This window comes from Psammomys obesus, unplaced genomic scaffold, assembly GCF_907164565.1.
Source record: "Psammomys obesus unplaced genomic scaffold, mPsaObe1.curated_primary_1811, whole genome shotgun sequence".
Lineage (NCBI taxonomy): Eukaryota > Metazoa > Chordata > Mammalia > Rodentia > Muridae > Psammomys > Psammomys obesus.
Window position 1 is genome coordinate 8271121 of NW_026596120.1, and position 23264 is coordinate 8294384.

Consider the following 23264-nt stretch of genomic DNA (forward strand, 5'->3'; position numbering starts at 1 on the left):
TCGTGCCAGCTCCGTAACAGGCGGAGAACGTGGCAATCACTCACTTGTGACTCAGTCCATGTTTTCCATAATTGGGCTCCCCAGAGACCTTGTCAATGGCCCCTCCTCCAGCTCAGCCAAGAGAAATTCGTAAAACAAAGTAGGTGGGCGGCAGGAGCCAGAGGAGGTACAGGGCAGGCAAGGTGATGTCTTTTAAGCCCTAAATGATAAAATAATGTTTATGGAGAGCTTTTAATGACATGGAAGACTCTCTGAAATGCAACGCTTAGGAGAAAAAGCAGATTACACAGCGTGTGGACAGTCTGGTTTCAACTGTGTTAAATCCACATGCACATGTCATCACGTATTACTATAATGCTTTGTGCTTACTACAAAAAGAAGTCTTCACTATCCTATCCAATACCACGTCACTATCCTATCCAATACCACGTCACTATCCTGTACTAACGCAAGCCCCAGTCACACAGGAAGGAAAACATCTGAAGCCTTCCTGTGACAGTTTGAGGATACCGTCGGAAAAGGGAATTCCATTTTGCTAGTAGCTGCCTCTGAGTTCATCTTCCAAATCCTCTCTTTGTCTGGGTTACTAATCCCCGTTGAGAGCACCCTGTAGGTCCCCCTGGGTCCATGTTTGTTGGCTTTGCTGGTCTCCTTGTGGAGCTCCTGTCCACTCTAGTACCTTCTATCCCCCCTCCCCATTTTTCCATAAGACTCCCTATGCTCTGCTCTAAGTCTGGCTGTGAGTCTCAGCATCCATTTTGATCCCCTGCTGGGTAAAGTCTTTCAGAGAACATCTATGGTAGGCCCCATTCTGTTCCCTCTTTTCAACTGCTTCTGGAGTCTATCCTGTTTGCCCTTCAGAATTAAAATTAAGCATCCTCCCTAGGGTCTTCCTTGTTATTTAGCTTCTCTAGGTCTGTGGATTTTAGTATGGTTATCCTGTATTCAATGGTTAATATTCACTTATAAGTAAGTAGATACCATGGGAGTCTTTCTGGTTCTGGGTTACCTCACCCAGAATGACTTTTTCTAGTTCCATCCATTTGCTTGCAAATTTCATGATTTCCTTGTTTTTAATAGTTGAGTAGTATTCCATTGTGTGACTGTACCATAATTTTTTTCTATCCACTCTTCAGTTGAGGGACATCTAGGTTGTTCCTATTCTGGCTATTTGGAATAAACCTAGTCCATAGGCAGCTCAGTCTCCATGTGGGTTCCCTAGTAAAGGAAACATGGGTTATCTCTGACATGGGCTCAGTTGCCTGCTCTTCGATCACTTCCCCCTGGAGAGAAGACCTTGTCAGGCCACAGAGGAAGAGAATACACTCAGTCTTGATGAGACTTGATAGGCTAGGATCAGATGGTAGGAAAGGAGGGCTGCCCCTTTCTGTGGACTAGGGGAAGGGAGGTAGAGGGAAGAGGGAGGAAGGGTGGGACCAGGAGGACACGAGGGAGGGAGCTACAATTGGGATATCAAGTGAACAAATTATAAAACATAAAAAACAAAGAACTAAGCACCTACCCAGTATGTGTCCTGTGCCTCTTCCTAAACACACCATCTCTCTCAGGGTAAGCATCACAATCCCTGAAGTCCCCAGGGTACCCCCCACATCAGGTCGATGGGCGGAATTGCCTTTTGGAAAAGTTTTTAAACTAGTAATGGCTAGGGCTGTGATCTGGACAGAAGGAAAGCTCTTTTCTGTCCCTGTCTTAAAAGTTCTATGCTGTGATAAAACACTCTGGCCCAAAAGCAACTTGTGGGGAAAGGGGTTTATTTCATTTTACAGCTTGTGGTCTATCATCCAGGGAAATTAGGGCAGGAATTTGAGGCAGGAACTTAGGCAGAGGCCATGGAGGAGTGCTGTTTACTGGTTTGCTCCTCGTGGCTTGCTCAGCCTGCCATCTTACTGCACCCAGGACCCTAAGCGCATGGATGGCACCAGCCACAGGGAGCTGGGCCCTCCCACATTAATCATTAACCAAGAAAAATGCACCACAAACCAATACGGTGGGGCATTTTCTCAGTTGAGGTTCTCTCTTCTAAAATGGCTCCATCTTGTATCAAGTTGATGTAAAACTAGCCTGCATGGTCCCCTGTCCACTCATAGTCTATCTTTATCTCTGCCAGGTTCCCACACTTTGCATCCCTCACTTTCTCCCAGCATTCCTCTGACTTGGGTGATCCAAAATGCTCAAACCTGTCTTTTCCAATTTCCAGAGCCCCCACTATGGAATATCTCTGCTTTCAACAGAGATATTCTGAAAACTTATTTGATTAACATGCATTGAATTCAGAAAACTCTTTTATCCAGTGTTTCCCATGCAGACTAGCCAAGGAGAACAAGAGAAGAGAGCTAATGAGCCTATTAAGGTGTCTTCTCAAACAAATGCTTTCCTTGTCCTTCCACCCCAAAACAGAAACAGCTGCAGTTTTAAAAATAGCATGCTTTCATCTTTTGAAGGAAATATGCCAATTTTTTTGACACCAGCTTTCTTTAGGTGAGAAGGAGTGGTTTGACATTATTTATTTCTTCTAATTTTTCTGAATATTCCAAATTATCCTTAGCTAGCATGAACACTTTATCAGAATAAGATCTCCAATGTACTATGCACCTGCCCCAATAAATATCTGATTTAATCTCCGTAACAGCCCCAATAAGGAGATATTTATATTCTTATTTAAAAGCTCAGAAGGATTAGGAAACTTCAAGGTCAAGGTCAGCCTAGACCTCTGGCCTCTTAGTATATGTGCAAAGTCCATCCACCAGATGACCCGACCATGTCCCCATTTCAAGTGTGAGCAAGTCTATACACTGTGACTCACAAGATGGCCCCCTCTAGGGGGAATTCTGTGAATTCTGTGCTCCTATCTCATCCAAATCAGACTTAACCCTGTGACTTGGGTGGTTGGGAGGGAGGTTACTATTAGCCTGTAGGACCTAGAAATGGCACTGGACTTGATTAACAAAACATGACATGCCACTTCTATGCCGAAGTGGGGGTGGGGTAGCTTATGCTTCTCCATGCCCCTCTTGTTTTGCTTCTACAAAGCAATGTTCCCAAGAAGGGTAATGTGTAAACAAGGACCAGGTGACAAGCGTTTCTCATAAGTCCTCCTCTTAGAAGGAAAAAGCACCAAACCCTTAGAATGAAATTCTACTTGTGCCATCTGAAAATGATCTGGGAACAACTATCCTATCCCCACCATGCTGACACAGCAGCTTCCTGCCTGAGTCATCCGTCCCATCATAAGCTTTGAAAATGCCCAAGGAAATGCAGGCCAGTTAGTGCATGGCTCCGAGTCATCCGTAGAGTAAGAGGAGAAATGCTTAGGCTCTCTCTTCCCCTCCGTGGGCATGAACTCCCACCAGCCGCGGCCACAACTGGAAACTGCAGCTTCAGTTGCCATCAGGGCACAGTGTGAAGCAATAGAGACCAGCAGAAGGGAGGCTCTGGGTAGGCAGTCAATTACCACCTTCCTGTCTGAGGCCAGGGGAGCCACAGGGCCCTCCCAAGCAATCTGTGCTCTCTGTGCCATTAGTAACACTGTCTCCTAGGGAAGAATAAGGCCAGGAGCTGCATGCTCAGACTGAAAACAAGAGCCCTCTGCACTGAGAAATAGGCAGGAGAGAAAGCAGCCAGCCAAGGAGGCAGCCCACTGATCCTGCAAAGCCTCCCCAGCAGGGGACAGGATCACCTCATCTGTGACTAGGGTGGTGGTTCAGTTGCTGAAGTGTCTTTATTCGCTTTGCTCTTTTCTCATCATTCTTCCAGTCTTTCATCTGGGCCATCACTCCTGGCTTCCTTTATTTTTGCAGTGCATTCATTCCCTGGTTTACTCGTCCAGCAGGAGTTCTGAGTATGCCATCCTGAGCATCTCAGGGAGATGGAGGGAGGAGTTCAGGCAGAGGATGGAGCTAGGGTGCACAGCTGTGCCTCCTGCTAGGTACAAGCTCTCAGTGGCAAAGTCTTCTGTTCTAGAATCTGGGGAAAGGAAGGAAGGAAGGAAGGAAGGAAGGAAGGAAGGAAGGAAGGAAGGAAGGAAGGAAGGAAGGAAGGAAGGGAGAGAAAGAAAGAAAGAAAGGAAGGAGAGGAAGAAAGAAAGAAAGAAAGAGAGGAAGAGAGAAAAAGAAAGAAAGAAAGAAAAAGAGAGAGAGAGAGGAAGAAAGAAAGAAAGAAAGAAAGAAAGAAAGAAGAAAGAAAAAAAAATCCTATTTTCCCCCCCACTGCAGATATAACCCCAGTCTACCCCGTTTTGCCAGAAACTTTGGCCTAGAGCCACGTGTAGGTAGGGACCAGACTCCTCTGTGAGTTCTTATAAACACATTCTTTTTGGTAGGAGGCATGGCACTGCTCAGACCTGCCTTTAGAAGGGACTGCTTTGTGAGGTGAGTACTTTCCAGCTGTGAACATCTTCATGGCTGCCTTGCTCTCACATCAAGGTCAGTATGTTACTGGGAAGCTAGTGACCAAGCACAGGGGAGGTTATGGCCTGGCCACTGCTGCCCAAGGAAGGACTTCTCTTGGGGGGGCCATTCAGGTCTGAGGACTCCCTCTTCCCGGCCCTGCTTTCCTCCTTTGCCTTCCAAATGAGTCACCCCTTTTGGGCCTCCATGTCTACCTCAGCATCTGCCTCCAGGAAAAACAAGCCAGCTCAGGAGGGGGTGATAGAGGAAAGAAAGAATGAATTTTGCCAAGAGCTCTATAGTTTGAGAGTGGATGCTGTTGCTTGCCTTAAAGTGTTCTTCGTTGGCCAGGGCTATTCACTGAAGGAAGAGTTCTGCCTCTTTTTTTTTTTTTTTTTCCCTTTCCCTACATGTTGACTGAAGCCCACAGTACCATGTATTCTGAGCTGGAAGGAAAGATTAGAAGAGGTCTTGTGGCCCTTCAAGATCTGGACAGACTGGCTAGGGCCACACTACTGACTGTGAGAATTAGTGTCAACATGAAAATGGTTCCAGAGTGTTCCAGGTCTTAAGGGCTCATTGGTTACTGGGGCCTTGATGAGACAGTAGAAAGCAACATGACTTGTCCACAAGCATGTGGATCTGGGACGGCTGCATGGAGGAATAGAGAGGAGGAAGTGTGTTGGAACATGGTTCAAGAATGGAGTCAGATGAGGTGAATTCTGACTGCTTGTGAGAAAACTCCGAAAAAAATGGAGATGAGTCTTATGGCCTCAGTTTCTTCAAAAACATCAAATTGTTTGGATTATGCTTTAGTGCCCTTCCCAGGTGTAGCAAATAGGAGTGGGGTTACTTTAGATTATTCATCACAACTGGATATTGTTATTTGTTTATATGCCTCTGTGGAAAAACATGTTTTTGCCATGTGTGGCTCATCTTTGTGATTGTACACTTTACTCAAGTGATTCCTCTTAATCCTTAGAGTATAAATTGTCTGATGCTCTAAATAAATTTAGCTATTACATGAGAGCTCAGTCTACCTCATTTTTAGGCTCCTTTCTCTCAGGTTTCATCACCTCTAATGTGGTAAACAGAGGTGGAAATGAGCTCCTTTAGGACATAATATAAAGCAGGTAATAATACATACATACACATAATAATATAATATAATAATGATACACATAATAATAAGAATAGTACACAGGTAATGTGTGCTTTGTACGCACATTTAGAACATAGCACAAACTATCAACGAGGCTTCCTTAGTCACCAGCAGAAGAAGCAGATTCTGGCTAGAGTAATAGGAAAGGAAATTTTCTGGGAGGCCTTTGAGAAGCTGAGGCAGAAGGAGACAGAAGAAAGCCAGGAGCTATGGGCTCCCATGTGGTAAGAAACCTTTCTACAATCTCACCAGGGCATGGGTGTGGAAATGAGTAAATATAACACCATTGTTGGTTTCTTAGTTTCCATGTTCATGGTTCAGCTTCTGAAGAAGAGTATAGTATTTTGCCAGCGTGGGCAAGTGTAGTGCCTTGGTGAACAGTCCTTATGCTCTGCGGAGTTTAGAGAATGATCTAAAATTACCATATCTTCCATTTTGAATGAGTGAGTTTATTAACAACATAGCAAGCAAAGCAAACAAACAAACAAAACCAGCAAATGACAAATAGAAAACATCATCAAACCAGGGGCTTGCAAGCATCCTGCAGAAACTGACTGGGAGAGCCCAATTAAGGCAACCAGCTAGAGGTCCCAATCAGGGGAAAAGAGCAGAATTCCCCCTCTGAAGAGGCTTCCATGTAAAAAGACAAACAGCAACTCAGAGAGACAATGTCATCAAATTCGGTGCTCACAGTATCCAATAGAAACTGACTGGGAGAGTTGAGGCAGTCAACTGGAGTTCTCAAGTTGGGCTTTCTTTCCAGAGATGAGCTTCGCATGGCTGAATTCCCAGCTTCTCTTTCCCACTGGAGGCTCTTTTCTTTCTTAGAATAAACAATTGCTACCTCTGGTTTGCTGTGTTTCAAGGCTATGGTGCTTTTATCCTTGGACAGTTTTTTTCTTCCTTCCCTGTCACCGAGTGAGGGGGTCCCAGCCCATGCTCAGACAAGAGGCCTTTGAGGATACTTTGAGAAGACAAACATACTTGGGTCTGAGATGGGGTGAAGTAATCCTGCTTCCAAGGCCAAACTCTCAGTGAGCTCAAATAGCACATGATAACTTACCAAAATTATGTATATTACTCCCGACAAGACAAATGCATCTCAAGACCCAAGACAAACAGTGAGAGAATGCAAGGTTATAGCAGGAGGAGTTGCCACCTCTAAAGCCAGGGACCATCATCATCTAGTGTGTCCAGGGAAGGGAGGAAAAGATACTGGAAGGAACTGACAGTCAGCAAGCAGTTTTGAGTGCAGGCAAGGACAGAAGCTTAGATGCGGGAGGCTGAGGATTAACCAGAGGAGAGAAGATGTGGGCAGAGCCCTCCTTTAGAAGCATAGATTAGAAGAGGAGGTGAGGATGTGTTTAAAGAGGTCTCTGGTAATGGGTAGATTTTTTTTTTCTAAGATAAGAGAGAGTTGAGCCTCTTTTTTTATGGGCCAAGAGGAAAGAACAGGAAAGATATAGATATATCAGAGAGTGATTACAGCAGGGACAAGAGGGAGAGCGAGAAGGCCCGAGTCCATGCTGTCTTTTGAGTCTTCGCCATTTTAGTATATTCCTAGCTGCAGAGAACGATTATAGGACAGGAGAGATGACTCAGCAGATCGGCACTCAGTCTGCTCTTCCTTGTTTAATTTCTAGCACCCATGTTAGGTGACTCACAACCGCCTGTAACGCCAGCTCAAGAAGTGAGTTCCAAGGGCACCTGCACTCATGTGTTCATATGCACACATTAAAAAAAAAAAAATGGATAGTGAATTAATTTCTTGCTTTGTAGTTTCTTTTCCTTTAGCCTCTGTCTGTGATGGTTAGTTTTTTGAGTGTAACGTTTCTTGAATAAGTAATAACCAGAGAGTGGGTAAGACATTATTGTTTCTGGCAGAAATGAGGATGAGGGTGCTTTCGGCATTTGGACCAGGGATCTTCTTTCCTTCCTCCCAGTTCCCTCTATCACTGCCTCTCTCCTTACTAGAGTTGAGCTGGGACATCCAATATTTTCTTCTCCTTCTCCTGCCTTCAGACTCTGAAGCTTATCCTAGTATTCTTGTTGCCCCACCCAAACTTGCTCCTCATTCCCCACTCATTCCCTTCATCCTCTTTGGCCCTCAGGCCTTCAAACTCAGACTAAATTCCACCAGTTTTCCTGTCTCTCCACCTAAGGGAAGATGACAGATTGTGGGACTTTACAGCTTCCATAGTCATGGGAGCCAGCTCCCATAATAGATCTTGTCTTCTCTAGCTCTATAATCATAGCGAGTCTGATCCAGTAAAGAACGTTGTATAATACAACCTCAACTTGACCTTAAAGTCAAGAACTATGTCTTTGTAAGTAGAAAGAAGGATGCTGCATATGGAGAGTCAAAAGATCAAAGTCCCCAAATCCATTTATACTCTGGGGTTGTTCTAGACTGTGTCTTTCTACATTCAGTTTTCTTGTAAGAAGATACAAGGCAGAAAGCTCAGAGTTGGTACCCTGCTGTATTTAACCTGATTTCATTTGTCCACTCCTCCATTCTCAGCAGAGAGCTCCGGATGCTCTGTCATTACACACAGAAGATGGACACCTGGGCCCCAGGAGAATGCTATGTTCCGTGGCCAAACAAGAAAGAGTCAGAGTTATGCACCCTGTATTTGGAGGCATACCCTTCCTAATTGACCCATGGCAATCACATCTCATGCCATTTCCAGCTGCACAAGGGGATGCCATTCTGAACTGAAAGAGGTTGTCATTTTATCAGGCTTCTTTAGTCCCTGCCTTCCTCTGACAGCATCCTGGGCTTCCACTGGTGATGTGGCCCCACCCCTACTTCCCACCCTGTTGCCACAGTGAGTCTAAGAAGGAGGGCAAATTAGACATCTTCCTCTCAACATCTAAAGCCAAACACCGTCCCCAGGCAGCAGAGTGGAGTGTATCCTAATATCAGCAAATCACAGGATCTTCCCCAGAATTTACCCCCATGCGTGAGTGCAACCAGGCCAGAAGAAGGATCTGGAGTTTAATCATCTATCCCTGCAGTGCATCCCAATTAGGTCCTTTCCATGTAGGACTCATTTTCTAAAGGTTCACACTCTAGCTTTTCAGACCTGTGTTCCTCTTTCTAAGTCCAGATTGTCAGTCAGCCAATAAGCTCTGAAGGCTCATTCATACCAATAAGGTCCCTTCTACTCAGTGAGAAGAGACCATGTCTGCTGCCTATAACACACAAACAAAAATCCGACTGATGTATGAATACCATCACTGGTGAGCTGTTGTGTGACCTTGTGAAAAATCACCTTTCTTCATAGGGCACTAGAGTTCATCACCAAGTGATGGGTTAGTCCGAAAGTATCTTCTTTTCTCCATGACTGTGGTTTTATCACTTACAAATGACTAATTTGGTACCAAACAAACATCAAAACCTAGATGCAGGCTCCGTTAGGAAGGCTAATTTCAGAAATGGTATGCTGCTACTGGAACAATTCTTTAGGACAGCCAAGCCTAGGTAGACCCTCTTGGTTATGGGTGGTACCATCGTCTAAGGTTTCCAGGAGCAAACAGACAGTAGTTGACATCTTTCTGCCTTAATTGCAACCCTGTTGTTTCAGCTGTGTTTGATTGTAAGCATCTGAAATACACCCGAGAGACAGGTCTCAGGGGGCATGTGTTGTCCAAGGGAGGGCCTCCTCCTCAGCTGATGTGCATCTGACTTACAACAGCTCAGCGTGCAGGAGAGAGACAGGTTTGTAAAATCAGAGCCTGCACCTTTAAGGAAAAATTACTTTGTTAGAATAGCAAAACGGCCTCAGTCTGGCCTTATGTTCTAGAAAAAGCTCATTGCTTAGCTGCATTTAATAATCCATGAAACATTTCTATTAGCTTTGGTGTGAATTGTACAATTGCAGGAGTAAAAACAAAGTGAGGAGCAGAAATACAAAACATGCACACACACACAAAAGAAAATAAGTGAGATCTTAAATATTTGATCAAGGCCTCTATTTTCAGGTAACCAGTTACCACCATAAGCTCTCCTACACCAACGGAAGTTATGGAACACCATGCTGAATTATTCAAATGACCAGGGGAACTTTTTTCTTTTTACTATTTTAAATGAGTATGAAGCCTTTCAAGCTAACCTTTACGTAAATATTTAACACAGACACTGGGTCAAATATAAAATAGCAAAATTTCTCAAAAAACCAAGTGGTAATTATTGGATCAGATTATGGAATGCAGTTAAGCCTCTTCACTTTTCCCTTTTTCTGTCCTCCAACAATTTCTTCTAGTGTGGGAAGACCCTGGTCTACATTAGTTGAAAGTCTGAACCTTAGAATGACTTCTGTGTTTATCCATGCTTTTCTTTTTCCATTTACTCAATTCAATTCACTCAGTCCTTTACTTGACACATAATTTTTGAATACTTTCTTGGTCCCATGCACTTCCCTGGTGTGGGAATGCATCAGGAAGAGTCAGCTCCTCTTGACCGTCTACTAAAGTGGGAGACACAGATTTAAAAGGCAGGTTTAAAAGGTTAGTATGAAGAGGGTGTAGGGATCATTATGGGGATCATTATGGCCCAGGATTAATGGGGGAGGGCTGAAGATAGTTTCAACCCTATACCTCATGAGGATGCCAGGCATTGGCTTCCTCCCCTCTCCCAACCTGTCATCAGAAAATTGGCTGCCCCACCATCAACCCTGGTAAAAATTTACTGCCCCGCAGTCATCACACCTCACTCTGACTTTATAAGGTCCCCCTACCCCTACTCCCAGAACCCTGTGCCCCGGAGTATGCAGATGAAGTATCTTTCATTACCCCTGTTCTGGCCAATTGTACATCTCCATACAAACCTTGCTCCTGGAACCTGCCTACCTCCCCAGGGGCATAAACCTCCCCTTCCCAATAAACTGAACCAGTTCTCTGAAGCTGTTCCCTGATGTGTCTTTTCTATGCCCTTGCACTCATTGCTGCTCCTTGCACCCACCCACCCCGGGCTAAGCCCCGCTCCCTCCAATCCAGCTCAATGTGCTGGCTATCCTGAGGAATATATATGTTTGAATGAATGTATGTACACACATATACATATATACATACATACATACATACATACATACATACATACATACATACATATATACATACATACATACACACACACATACCCTGAGAGGCAAGCGTGGTATATGGGAATGTGTCCTTGTGGGCAGCCTGTTGATAGGAAAGCGGGCGGCCGTGAGAGTGGGCAGGGCATATCCATGAACAGGGAGGGAGGTGAGACGTGCTGTGCAGGTCCTGGTGCAGACAGAGCCGGTGCACCTGTGTTAGTTACTCTTCTTGCTGTGTCTGCACACCTGAGCAGACAGTTTAAAAGAAAAAGGATCTGCTTCAGCTCATGGTTCAGAGGGAGGAGGCCACTGTGTGTACATTGGGGAAAACGTGGTAGCTGAAGCAGATGGTGGTGGGAGCTTGTGGTGTGGCTTATTCATTGCTGGCCAGATCAAGAAAAAGGAGGAATGATCAGAAGGCAGTTGCTATCATAGTCAATGCCTTGTGGTGTGGCCTGTGTCCACTAATTATGTGCCATGTTCCAAAGTTTCCACAGCTTACCAGAAAGGCACAGAGTAGGGATCAAGTGCCCAAGCGCAAGCACAATAGAGACACTTTGCATAAAAGCCACAACAGTGTTTAAGAAAGACCAGCAAAACCAAGGAAAGGCCAACGTGCATGATGTAATCCATGAGTGCCTTGGGGGCACACATATGCCTGTGCAGTTCATTGGGGGGGGACTCTGGGTTTTAGCCTAATTGTGATGGAAGCCTGTAAGGGCTTCTGTGTGGTGTGGACTGATTCAGAGTTTTAAAAGGCTTGTTCTTGCTCAACATAGAGGCTTCCTCGTGGAGGCTTGCTTCAATAGCCATAAAAGAAAGACATGGCATGAATGTCATCTCTCTGGTCTTTGGTTGTAAGAGAGCACCCACCTTCTGAAGCACTTGTGGTGGTTGAAAAGCCTGCCATCTTTGGTCATTTTAAAAGTCTATCAGTCTCCTTTCACACATTCTATTTTCTATTCGACCAAAGCTTGTTCATTCTGAATGAGAACTTAGAAGTCAAGGCAAGAATGCCTCTTCTAAGTGCTGAGGTTGGCCAGTCAATGATCCCATGCACAGTTCTTCTGAGGACCAGTTTTTCAGAAGGTCCTCAGAACACAGCCCAAGAGGACCACTCTCAGCTAGCCATCCATCTGATGTGCTCCCACAGAGGGAGACATCCTCAGAACATGTTAGGGGCCGGAGGACGAGAGCAGAGCAGTGTTACAATTTTATGCCTAGAAATAATTTTTGAATTGTTCAAAAACACAAGCTAACTTGTCAGCTCATTTTTTTTTTTTTAATTTTATTCCTTGGGGACCCATCTCCTGCAGATTTTTCTTGGGTGGGATAATCCCAGTATTCTGCATCCTGCCTTCTAGACTACGTCTTTAAGATTACACTCTAGTTCTAATCACCTGTTACATAAGTGTGCTGGCTTTATAATGCCTCCTCACTGAGCGCCTTCTCTGCCCTCTCTACCATCCTCCTTAGTTGCATTCTTATACCTCCTGAACAAACTGCTTTCATTCAACTGCTTGCACTGTAGTTGACCTAGGTACATATTCAACATCAAATCCTCATCCTTTCTGGGTTGGCATCTCCTAGACATCTTCCTTTAATGGACAGGGTCATAGAGAAATTAAGTTTACCCACAAGCTCCTGTTACACTTAGGATCTACTAGTGTGAGCACAGTCAAAGGATCTCAAAGGATCTAATTATTCGCCTTCAGAAGCTAGGCACCTGTCCAGACTAAGTTTCTTAGGCCTGCCTCTCTCTCCAGCATGTTAGCTAAAGCCTGGCTGTTCCGTGATGTTCTTACTGCCCCTCCCCCCCCCCCAAAGCACACATCACTTCTTGTCCAGGAAGCCAGCATTCTCTTCAGCCAGGCCTTGGTCTTAGAATGCTTCCTCTGCAGGAGAATTCATTGTTCAAGCTCTCCTCTGGCTGGCTATGTCTAATCTCTGCCTCCCCAGCCCTAGGCCCTGACCCACAAAGACTTGGCCTTTGGTTAATTTATGGAAGTGAACCAACTTGTGCACCATATGCTACCCATATTCACACACACACAAAAAAATCTCTAAACTGTGCAAACCACCTACGCTGCTGGCACACATACCAACATCATATCCCGAGGACACTGTATACTTACCTATTTTGCCACTTGAGCCCCCTCCAAAGCCAATGAGGTGGAGCGTTGTTTCTGCTGATTACCGGGAAGAAAATTGAAACCTGGGTAGGTAAAGCTGCTTGCTCAAGGTCACTTTATGGGGCGCATTGTACCCTAGGTGCTGAGAAAAGGGCATGGAGACCCTGGGTAGGGAGGTATCCTTTCCCTGGGAACTTAGTGGGGCTACCTGTGTGCCCATGTAGTGCTTAAAGACAAAGGTGTAGGCTTTCCCAAGGGCCTGGGAGAATTGTGAGGGCCTGGAGACAGAAAGAAGGCCCAAAGTCAGCTTCATAAAGCATTCCCCACCCCGAGCGGATTTGTCACTGTGGCGAGGAGGGGGAAGGGGAGATTGAATGTTTAGCAGTGACAAAGCCTTGACACTTCAACTCACTGCATTTGGTGATCTTGATCTTGAAGATTCCTCCTTCCAAGATCCTTGTGAGTGTTGGGCAGTCATGGAGGGTTATGGGTAGGCTGAGGAACTACCCTGCCTTAGCAAATTAAGGTTCTAAATTACGCAAAGACCTCAGGGAGGAGGGCCCGGGCCTCCAAGGATTTGGTTGTAATTTCTTAGCATGAATGAATAGACACACTAGGAAGCCCCAGTTGTATTTTCTTTCTAAAATAGCCTTCATTTTCCCATCCCCCACACCGTATCACTTCAGGACCCCATCCTCCTCAACCTTCATCCTCACTAGGGCAGAGCTGGAGAATAGAGGTGTAAATGAGTCAGAAGAGGGAAGCAGGGGCGCGGGAAGAGAGTAAATCCTCATCTAACACGGCAGAAAGTCAATAGATAAATCAAGAAATCGCTACGTAAGCTCTTTTCTTCTTTTTCTTTCTTTTTTTTTTTAAGCGACCATCAAAAGAAGGGACTGGTAAAAAAGGGCTGTGGGTGGAACAGAGCAGGAAGGGCTTTCGTAGTAAGTAGTTGTTTTTGTACTTTAAGAACTGTTCATCCATTGCTTAATAATTTTTAAGGCAGACTTTTAAAAAGTGAAAGTTAGACAAGTAAACGGAAGACAAAACCTAAAAATAAAAACAAACACAAAGCAGAAAGGCCAAAGGTTGCAACCTTCTTGGGAACCTGAAGGGGGGGGGTACGGGGAACTGGGCGTGGTCTTAGGCGGGCGAAAGGGGCGGAGCTCCACCGGACCCACCTTAGGGGAGGGTGCAAAGCTCAGAGCCGGCTCTCTCAGGCTCCGCCCACAGGGGGAAGCCCGTTGCTCAAGGTCAAGTTCACTCTGGGCCCCGCCCCCAGCCTGGGTCAAGACTACTTCGTCTTGGGGCTGTTTGGCGGGTGACCTGATTCCCACCCTGGTTGAGCAGGTCCCTGCTGAACCCCGAGATTCTCCGGGTGTCGCTGCGGAAGTCTGCGACGCGCAGGTAAGCACAGCCAGCGGCCTTGGCTGCCCGCTTCAACCCGCTGGGTGCCCTGGAGGCCCTAGATCCTGCGCGGTCCTCCGTGGCCCACGTGACTCTCCGCGGCGGCGGCGGCGGCCACTCGGGCACGCGCGCGCGCAGTCGTCCGACGGCTGTGGAGCGCTGAACCTTTGCAGCTCCACGGTCACGCTTCTAACGGACGGAATCAGGCTGACGTGGGTTCGGATCCCTCCTGCAGCACATGCACAATCTGTTAAAAATAAGTGTGTAATAATTACGGTGTGTTCTGCGGCGTTCTTCCTTTGGCCTGACTGTTGGGGTTCCAGGGATTGGGGCCACCCCGCGGAGCTCCGACTAGCGGGGAGACCTACAGCAAAGATAAACCACACTCGTGTTAGTAGGAGCTGTGGAGATAAAAAGCTAGAGAGGTTTTTCTCAAGTTTAACCGAATGCAAAACGTGCTGGAACTAAAGCTATCTTGTGAGTCATGGAGTTCGGTTGGAAAATGTCTGGACGCATTTGCTCGGGAGAAATATGAGGGCAGAGGAAGGAGGTTCAGTAGTAGGACTGGTGGTATACGGAGAGCTGGGGCTTGGAAGTTCCTGCACTGGCTGGATTTCAACTTGACACAAGCGAGAGTCATCTGGAAAGAGGGAACCTGGGTTGTAAAACTTCCCCCTTCAGACTCTTGCTCCCATCAGACTAACCTGGCAACGGGGGGGTGTTTATTAACGATTTTGATGTGGGAGGGCTCAGCCCACGTCCCTTCGTAGGGTACCCCCTACTGGAAAGTTGGTCTTGGGTTGTAAAAGCTAAGCAAGCCATGGAGAACAAGCCAGGAAACAACGGTCCTCCCTGGCCTCTGTTTCAACTCCTGCCTGGGTTTCTGACTTTAATGGGCTGTGGTGTTGGAAGCACAAGCCAAATAAAGGCTTCCCTCCCGAGTTGCCTTCGGTCAAGGCGTTTGTCACAGCGCACCCTTAACCTTGTCCCTGTTCTAAAATAGGATTGCTTGTACTACTGGGAAATGGGTTTGTTGAAAGCAACTACCGGAGCTGTTCCGGACGTTGGCTGGTGCAGCAGGGGTGAAGATGTCTTGCGAGGAGGCTAGCTCCTCCCGACTGAACTTGGGTGTCTCTCTCTGAGCAAGCCTGCCTCCCCTTCCTTAGTCCATTCTCCCCTGACATTTGAGTAGACTGACAATACAGCCTGTTCTCTAAGGTGAGGACTGGTTCATCCATTCCTTTTTGATAGTCTTGGCTCATGCCTTTTCCTTGGCATGAAGGATTCAGAGGAGCCAGATAGCAGACCCGCCCTCCTGGAGCCTGTGCAGGGTTGACCTTGTGCCAGGCTGCCCTCGAGCCTTGTGAGGAGAGCTGCCTTGCTTCTGATTATGTCAGTGGATCTCAACCTTCCTGATGCTGCCACCCTTTAATACAGTTTATCATGTTGTGGTGACATCCAGCCAAACAGTTATCTCATTGCTCCTTTTCTAACTGTAGTTTTGCTACTGTCATGAATCGTTATGTACGGCTCTGGTATGCAATCTATCTGATATGTGGCCCCAAAGGAGTCGCGACTGAGATCTGTGGGTTTAGGTACATGAACTTTACCTGGTCCTGCCAGCCCCAACAGTCCCAGAGCATATGCTCCCAGCTCTTGCTGTCACTCTCTAAAATCAGCCAGAAGATTCCCCAGAGGCAGCATCTCTACTGCTTCCTTGCTGAGGACCCCTCAGAACTTGAGACCAGCTTAGACTTGAGAGATGCTCTGCCCTGCAGGAACACCTGTCAGCTGCTTGGTATTTACACATGTATATTTATACTAGTTCTTTTATATTTTTAAGGTTATAATATAATTACATCATTTTCCCCTTCCTTTTTCTCCCTCCAAGTCCTCCCATATATCCCTCCTTGCTCTCTTTCAAATCCTGGCCTCTTTCTTTATTATTAATATATATATATATAATATGTATATGTAATATATGCATATATAATTCTATATAATATATGTAATACATACATGTTATACATTACATAAATTATATAGGTCTGTATGTATAATATACACATGTATATGTGATACATATATATCTATTAACAACAACTAATGAAAAAAGAGGTTTGGTATACTTTATGCCTTGAATGATCACAATGTCTTTTGTGGTCTTCTCCACAGTATTGATGTAGAGTTGAGATTTGCTCTAAGAGAACAGAATGGGGAGCCAGAGATGAGGGCACACAGTTAAGGGAAGAGCCTGTCACCATTGGTGGTTTGTGGTCAGAAGAGGATTATTAATAGGATGTTGGAAGGAAGTAGCAGCCATGGTGCATTCCTTTTGTATCCCCACAGGCCATGGCAGTATGCTGGCCAAGACAGGAAGAGAGGCTTCAACTTGGCGGGCATAGACCTGCGACTTCCCAGCTTTGCAGCTGACCCAAAGAGGCCACTAACCTTCTGGGTCGTGAGGATTTTATAAGCTTAGCAGGTTCTTGGCATACAGTTCTGCTCTGAAGAAATACTAATCTCCTACCCTTTCCTTTTCCAAATTAAAATAAGAATAATAGTGCCTGCTCTCGAGACCCTTGGGATATGAGTACCCAGAGTACTTGGAGTCAGATCCAGCATGTAGGAAGTTACCACTAGAATTGCCCCATCCCTTATCTCGGCAGACACTGATGAAGTGGAGAGGGCAGTGTGTGTGTGGAGGTGGTGAGGAGCTGGGCAGGGTGATTAGTGGTGTGTTATCTGTGGCAATGGTTTCCTGTGAGAGCACCGGCCTCCAAATGTGCGGCATGTTCTAAATGATAGTGGACCTCTACACAGCCGCCCTACAAAAGGTCCAAGAGTCTGGGAAAACTTGAGCCAGAAAAAAATACAACAGAAGGGGGGAAATGGAGAATTAGACAAAAGGTCTAAAATTGCCTTCAGAGCTTGTCTTTAACTCATGAGTGGATGAGTCCACTGCAAGCGCTACTGTTTTCTAACTGACCTCTTTATGAATATAGTGGCATGGCTAGGTTAATTGCCTGACACTGATGTCATTCACCAAGTGACTCAGGAGCCATGAAGCATCTTAACCCCTGCACTGGGCAGCCATGCCCCAAATATACAAACAGATGAATGAACAAATGAAAATAAACTCCGAGAACTTTTTGAAGTGTGTGTGTTGGGCGTGTGTGTGTGTGTGTGTGTGTGTGTGTGTGTGTGTGTGTGTTAAGTAGGAATATGAAGGCAGAGAAAAAGAACTAATGTGCTTAAGCAGAGAACTAAACCCTTTTATGTAGGAGGCAGCCTGATGAATAACCACATGGCATATCAAATCAGATTACGCAGTCTGTGCCCGAAGTCTTAGCATCTGTAAAATGGGAGTTGTACCCAGCTCGTAGTAAGCAAGATAAAGACATGAAGGGCTAACCCCAGCACACAGATGGGGTGTGGGAAAATCCTCAGTCAGTAATAGCTATTGGAATTTTATTATGTTTATCAATCCTCCCACGGATCACCACTGCCACAAGGAAAATGAAAGTGTGCTGTCACAAAACTGTGGCCTCAGTCCTGAATCAGTTCTCTCTGGTAACAGAGGCACCTCACACAACCAGGCCATGTGTGTGAAGGGCAGCCAACCTCGTGTGTATTTTTCTTATTGCTTATAACACTTGACTATGAGCTAGTTTTTCTTTTATTTTTGAGATAATAATTACATCATCTTTCCCTTCCCTTTCCTCCATTCCAGTCCTCCCATATACCCCTCCTTGTTCTTTTTCAAATCCATGGCCTCTTTTTCCATTAATTGCTGTTGCAGGCATATATTTATATACATATATATTCCTAAATATAACCTGCTCAGTCTGTGTAATGTTACTTGTAAAGGAAAAATAAAACCTGAAAAATCATAATTTATGTGCCTTTTGAGTGCAGGTGTTTTATCGTCTAGATAAATCTTCCATGCATCTATGTTAAAGCACTTCAGGCTGTCAGAGCTCTTAAATAAAGTGGCTTGTCCTGACCAGTGTCTGTCTGGGCTCGTTCATCATCGCTCCCTAGCAAAGATGGACAGATCCCATTTCACAGGGCAGGCCTGAGGCCAGCAGCCCCCACCCCAGGTGTCAGCCATGCAGACCCTAAGTGGGATTGTGTAGACTGCACCTTCCCTCATAGCTGGGGATCTTTTTTCCTTCTGTCTCTGTGGTGCTGGGGATCGAACCCATGACGTCATGCGTGCTAGGCAAGTGCTCTTCTACTGAGCTATGTCCCCAGCCTCAGAATAATAGCCAGGCGTTCCACAGCCAGTGTGGATGTGGGAAGATACTGTGGGGAAATCTGAGTTCTCTGAGGTGATGGCTTGGAGGGTAACTGTGCCTGGCTTGAAGATGCCCACATCTTCTGGAAGTCATAGCTGTCTGGTCTTGCCATCCAAGGGTGCCTGGCCTGTTGCCCAGGGAAGCCCACTCTTTCTGTTGCCCTGCCTCTGGCCACAGCTACCCCTGAAGTCTTGATTTGTGGCAGCTATAGAGGCACAGCTGTGCCAAGGGAGCCCTCCTCAGTCACTTCATAATGGTGGGACACCTGCCTGCAGGTCCCACTGCTACCTCTGCTGGCAGGAGCTCTTCCACAGCTGTGGGGCCAAATGTTCCTGGGTCCCAGCACTGCACTTGGCCCATTGCCCTGCCTCCCTCTACCCTATCCATGACCCTATGGAAAACATTATCTTTCTATGCCTGAATGTTATTAGACTGTTAACATAATTTGCTTGGCCGGAGATGATGACAAGTGGAAACCTTATTTAGAGAGCCGAGCTGCCTGTTTGCCCAGAGCAAAGGACAGGGGCACACATTGGAGGCCCTGACTCCTCCTGGTGGGGAGTGTTTGACTGCCACATAGGCCAGTGGGGAAGGGCTGGATTCCCAGGGCACAGCTTTAATAGGATTGTAATTGTGTGGCTCATGGCCATGGAGCAAAGAAATAGCTCTGGCAATCTCCCTTCCATAAAGGCTGACATGCAGGAGGTATTTATGCCTTCTGAAAGTGCATGTTAAGTGGTAGATATTTATGAAAGGGGTGCCGAGGAGTAAATGTGTCCATCAGTCAACCTGGAACTCTTTAGAGCTCCTAAGATGCTTTTAAATTAGAGCCAATCTTCCCCCGCCTTCTACCTCCATCAGCCTCCCCCCACCCCAACACACACACACACACACACACACACACACACACACACACACACACACCAAGCCCAGTCCTCTTGTAAAAATGAGGTGCCAAGGCAGGGCCAAGCACAGACAGGAGGGTGGAACTTCTTGCAGAAGAGAGTGGGCATGCTGGTGGTGATTCTTCTGGGATCTCAGTGCTCTGGAGATGGCAGACAGAGTTCAGCCTGATCGTGTCCTACCACAGCCATCTGTGCTCCGCCATCAGAGTGGTCCTGTGGATGCAGAGGGAGATGGTGAAAGCAAGCGACACAAACAGCCTCAATTTGAGCACAGTGAAGGGCAGGTGGGAGAGAGTGGATGTCATTGTTTGTAGGAGGCAGGCTGCAGAAGGCTGGGAGTTTGTCTGAGCGGCTGATCATTGGGATCGAGTACCTGGTACATGAACTAGGATGGAGGCGTCTGGCTAGGGATGAGTATTAACTTCTCAGTGCTGATTTTAAAGATCAGAAGTAGGTGTTTGTCACAAGAACCTATCCTTAGTAGCCAAGCCTGCTTAGCTTCTAATTCCCCATCTGGCCTCTTTTATGAAACTATTATTGGCCATTTTTTGTCTTACTGTTTTCTTGGGGGGTTGTGGGGGAAGAAAAGGATGCAGAAGTCTGCTCCCCACTACATGTTTTGTTAAGAATTCAGAGAGCTATCCGTGATGGAAGGGGAGGGGCTGCCTGCTTCGGCCATCACTGAAATGACTGCCTATATACTGCCTCTGTGAGTCTGCCTTAAGAAAAGGATCTGAAAAGTGGAAAGAGCCTCACTGTGATGACACTCGGCCCACCATCACTTGTGATGGTGAAAACTTGCTCATGCCCTGAATGAACTGTATAGGGAGATAGTGAAGTTACAGGATTCCACGCTGGTGGGGTGGTACGCAGTGCTGAAGTCTGAAGCTGAGCCCCCACCTGCAGAGAGCAGAAGGCCAATAAGGTGAGAGAAAGGGGAGGAGACCAGAGTCTAGGTCTAACCTTTAAAGCTTGTCCCTTATAACCTACTTTTGCCAGTTGGTTCCAAAATTTTCAAGCTTCCACGGCCCCCCAAAGTACTGCTGCTGGCTGCCAGCACAGAGGAATGGTGCCACAGAGAGGAGTGAAGCAAGACTGAAATGCAAGCAGACTTGAAATATTACGTATCTGCATCCAGCATTTAGAGTATATGGTGGCACCCTCTGAGCTTCTACAGGCTTGCACAGCCCTACCTGGATGCATTTCTGTTTGAAGCCTACATGGCTTCCCTCTTGGGCTGACTTGGTGTCTGCCTTCAACAGATGCTCTACATCTCTGCATCTCTAAGATCCCTTGGGTTTCCATAGAGGCTTAGGCTTCACCTTCAAAGAATTACGCATCAAATTATCACAAGCTCCCCAGTAAGGAATCTGACCCTTCTGTATGTAGCGTAGCCCACTAGGCGTTCCTTAAAAATCTAAGTGTAAGCTTACACGACTCTGTGACTTATATTCTGCTTGCTTACAAGACTGAGACCACAGAATTCGGACAATGCCGAATTCTGACATCAGCTGGTCCCCTTGGACCATGCAGTGGTCTCTGTGTCCTTCAACTTTTGAACCAGAAAAATGGCTTCCTTAGGCATCTCCAAGTGAGCAGCGTACCCTGGAGGGTACCTCTAAACATAGGATAGCCTTTGAAATTCATGGAGTCTGTGATAGGTGAGGGAGGTGCCATCAATTCCCAAAATGTTCTCAAGGCACATTTTCTGTGGTACTGGTTTAGCACAGAGGACAGCGTGTTTGGCCTTTCTTTAATGGTGCCAGTCATATAAACACAGCCTCATTGCCCTTAACTGCAGACATACTCCTCTCCTAGTCAAACTGCAGGGTTTTCAAGTCCCCCTGCTCTATATTTTGATCCCAGTTTTCAGCAATAATCATGCCAAAACCTAAACGCTATCCTGCCTTGAAATTTCTTCTTTGAAATCAATCAATCTATTACTTTTTAAGCCTTGGTAAAGATGATTAGTTTATGTGTACAGGTGTTTTGCCTGCTTATATGTATGGGCAACACAGTCATGCCCAGTGCCTGTGGAGGTCAGAGGAGGATGTCAGATCCTGTGGGGTTGGAGTTACAGATAGTTGTGAGTTGCCATGTGGGTGCTGGGTCTTAAGCTTGGGTCTTCCGCAAGAGCAGTGAGTGCTCTTAGCCACTGGGCCTACTCTCCAGACCCCTGGTCTAGTACTTTTTAACTCGTCCTCAATCAGATTTTTCTGGATGTGGGCAAAATGTAGGCAATTTACTTTTCCCCAGAATATAATATAAATGGCTTCTGCTCCAGTTCCCACAGAGTCCATAGTCCATAATCCCATTTGAACCTTCATGAGCTTGGCCTTCACCGTTCATATTTCCATCAGTGTTAGGGGCTCTTGAATTCTCACCAGAATGGCTCATTCCTCTCTGCATACAGCACTCTTGGACTTTACTGCATTGCCTCTCCAAACTCTTCCAAATTCTTCCCCTAAACCAGCTCCAAAGGCCCAAGACCCACAGAATAGTGATGTCTCGACACATTCATTTCCCTGGTAGCAGTGTTCTATACTAATCACTTTTATGTCATTTTAAACACTGTACCTGACAGAAACATTCTGGTGAGGAAGGCATGGTGACACAGCTCAGTTCATGGTAACAGAAGTGTGTTACAGGAGCTGCTCATGTCATGGTGAGCCAGGAAGCCAAAGGACAGGAAGAAACAAAGAAGGCATATAACCCCCGAAGGCACTGCCCTGATGATCTCTTCTGCCCACCAGACCTTACCTCCTAAACATCCCAGGCCTCCCTAAATACACTGTCAGCTGGAAACTGACATTCAAAACACGAGCCTCTAGAGGCCATTGTAGATAAGGCAAGTTAAGTGATGTTCTTTTCTGCTGTTAGCACTCGGATGTGGTTTTATCCTGAATTAAATCTTCCAATCATCTACTATCAGTTGTTGAGATAAGGTCTCACTCTGTAGCTGTAGCTGGCCTGTAACTTGCTGTGTGCAATAGGCTAGCCTTGAACTTGTAATGATCCTCCTGCCTCAGGAACTTGAGTGCTGGGTTTAGAAGTGTGTGCCACCACATCTAGCTCATTCAACTACTTCTGAAGCAGGCTTGGCTCTCGGCCTCAGTATCTGTAGATGAAGGTCATGTTCTGGGTCCCACAAATGAATGGCTCGTGGATATGCTCTCCCCAGCCCTGGGGTTTTGAGAAAAAAAGTAAAATAAAATAATTCGGGAGGGGTTGATTTGGGTTTGTAACTTTTGAGAGTGTCATTGGTGACATTTCAGCAACCTCTTTGTCCAAGGTATATGCAAGTGCACACAGACGCACACACACACACACACACACACACACACACACACACACACGATCATGCAGCAGCACTGGGCTACTCCTGTACAATTCTGTCTTACTCTGCAGTTCCTGTTACCTCAGGAACTATATACCAGGCTCCACAGTCTTCCATGTATCCATATACGTTTGCTGCCTGTTGCTGGCCAAAGTCTAATGCACAGCCATCCGTATGTCCCGAATGAAGTGCATTCAATCAGCCAGGCATTGGGTAGTTGCCATGTCTTTATTTGAGATATGGATTTCAGTCTGAGTGGTTTATTTGGGAGAGGGTCCAGGAAGTACCAACAAGAAGCAGGGGAACGAGCCAAAGATGTGCTCCGTCAAACAGGGGCCCAATGTGGGCAACCAGAATTTAACCATAGACTACAGATTATCTGTCCCAGAGTTGTTGTCTCAGGAGAGTTGGGGACTGAGCACACACACACACACCAGTCCTGTCATTCACTGGTTGGGCAACATGTTTTAGGGTGACTTAGTGGTCAGATTCTAGACACCTCGCTGGGCACCAGGGCAAGGCTGCAGTTC

General features: G+C 46.2%; 1 protein-coding gene across 1 annotated transcript in view; it reads left to right on the top strand.

The window, feature by feature from the left end:
- Positions 1-14064: 14064 nt before the first annotated feature.
- The window catches only part of Nmnat3 (nicotinamide nucleotide adenylyltransferase 3), a 109088-nt gene continuing 99888 nt past the window's right edge, over positions 14065-23264 (top strand). Inside the window, exon 1 of the mRNA XM_055629472.1 lies at positions 14065-14191. The gene's annotated coding sequence lies outside the window, so the exon portion shown is untranslated. The remainder of the gene's footprint in view (positions 14192-23264) is intronic.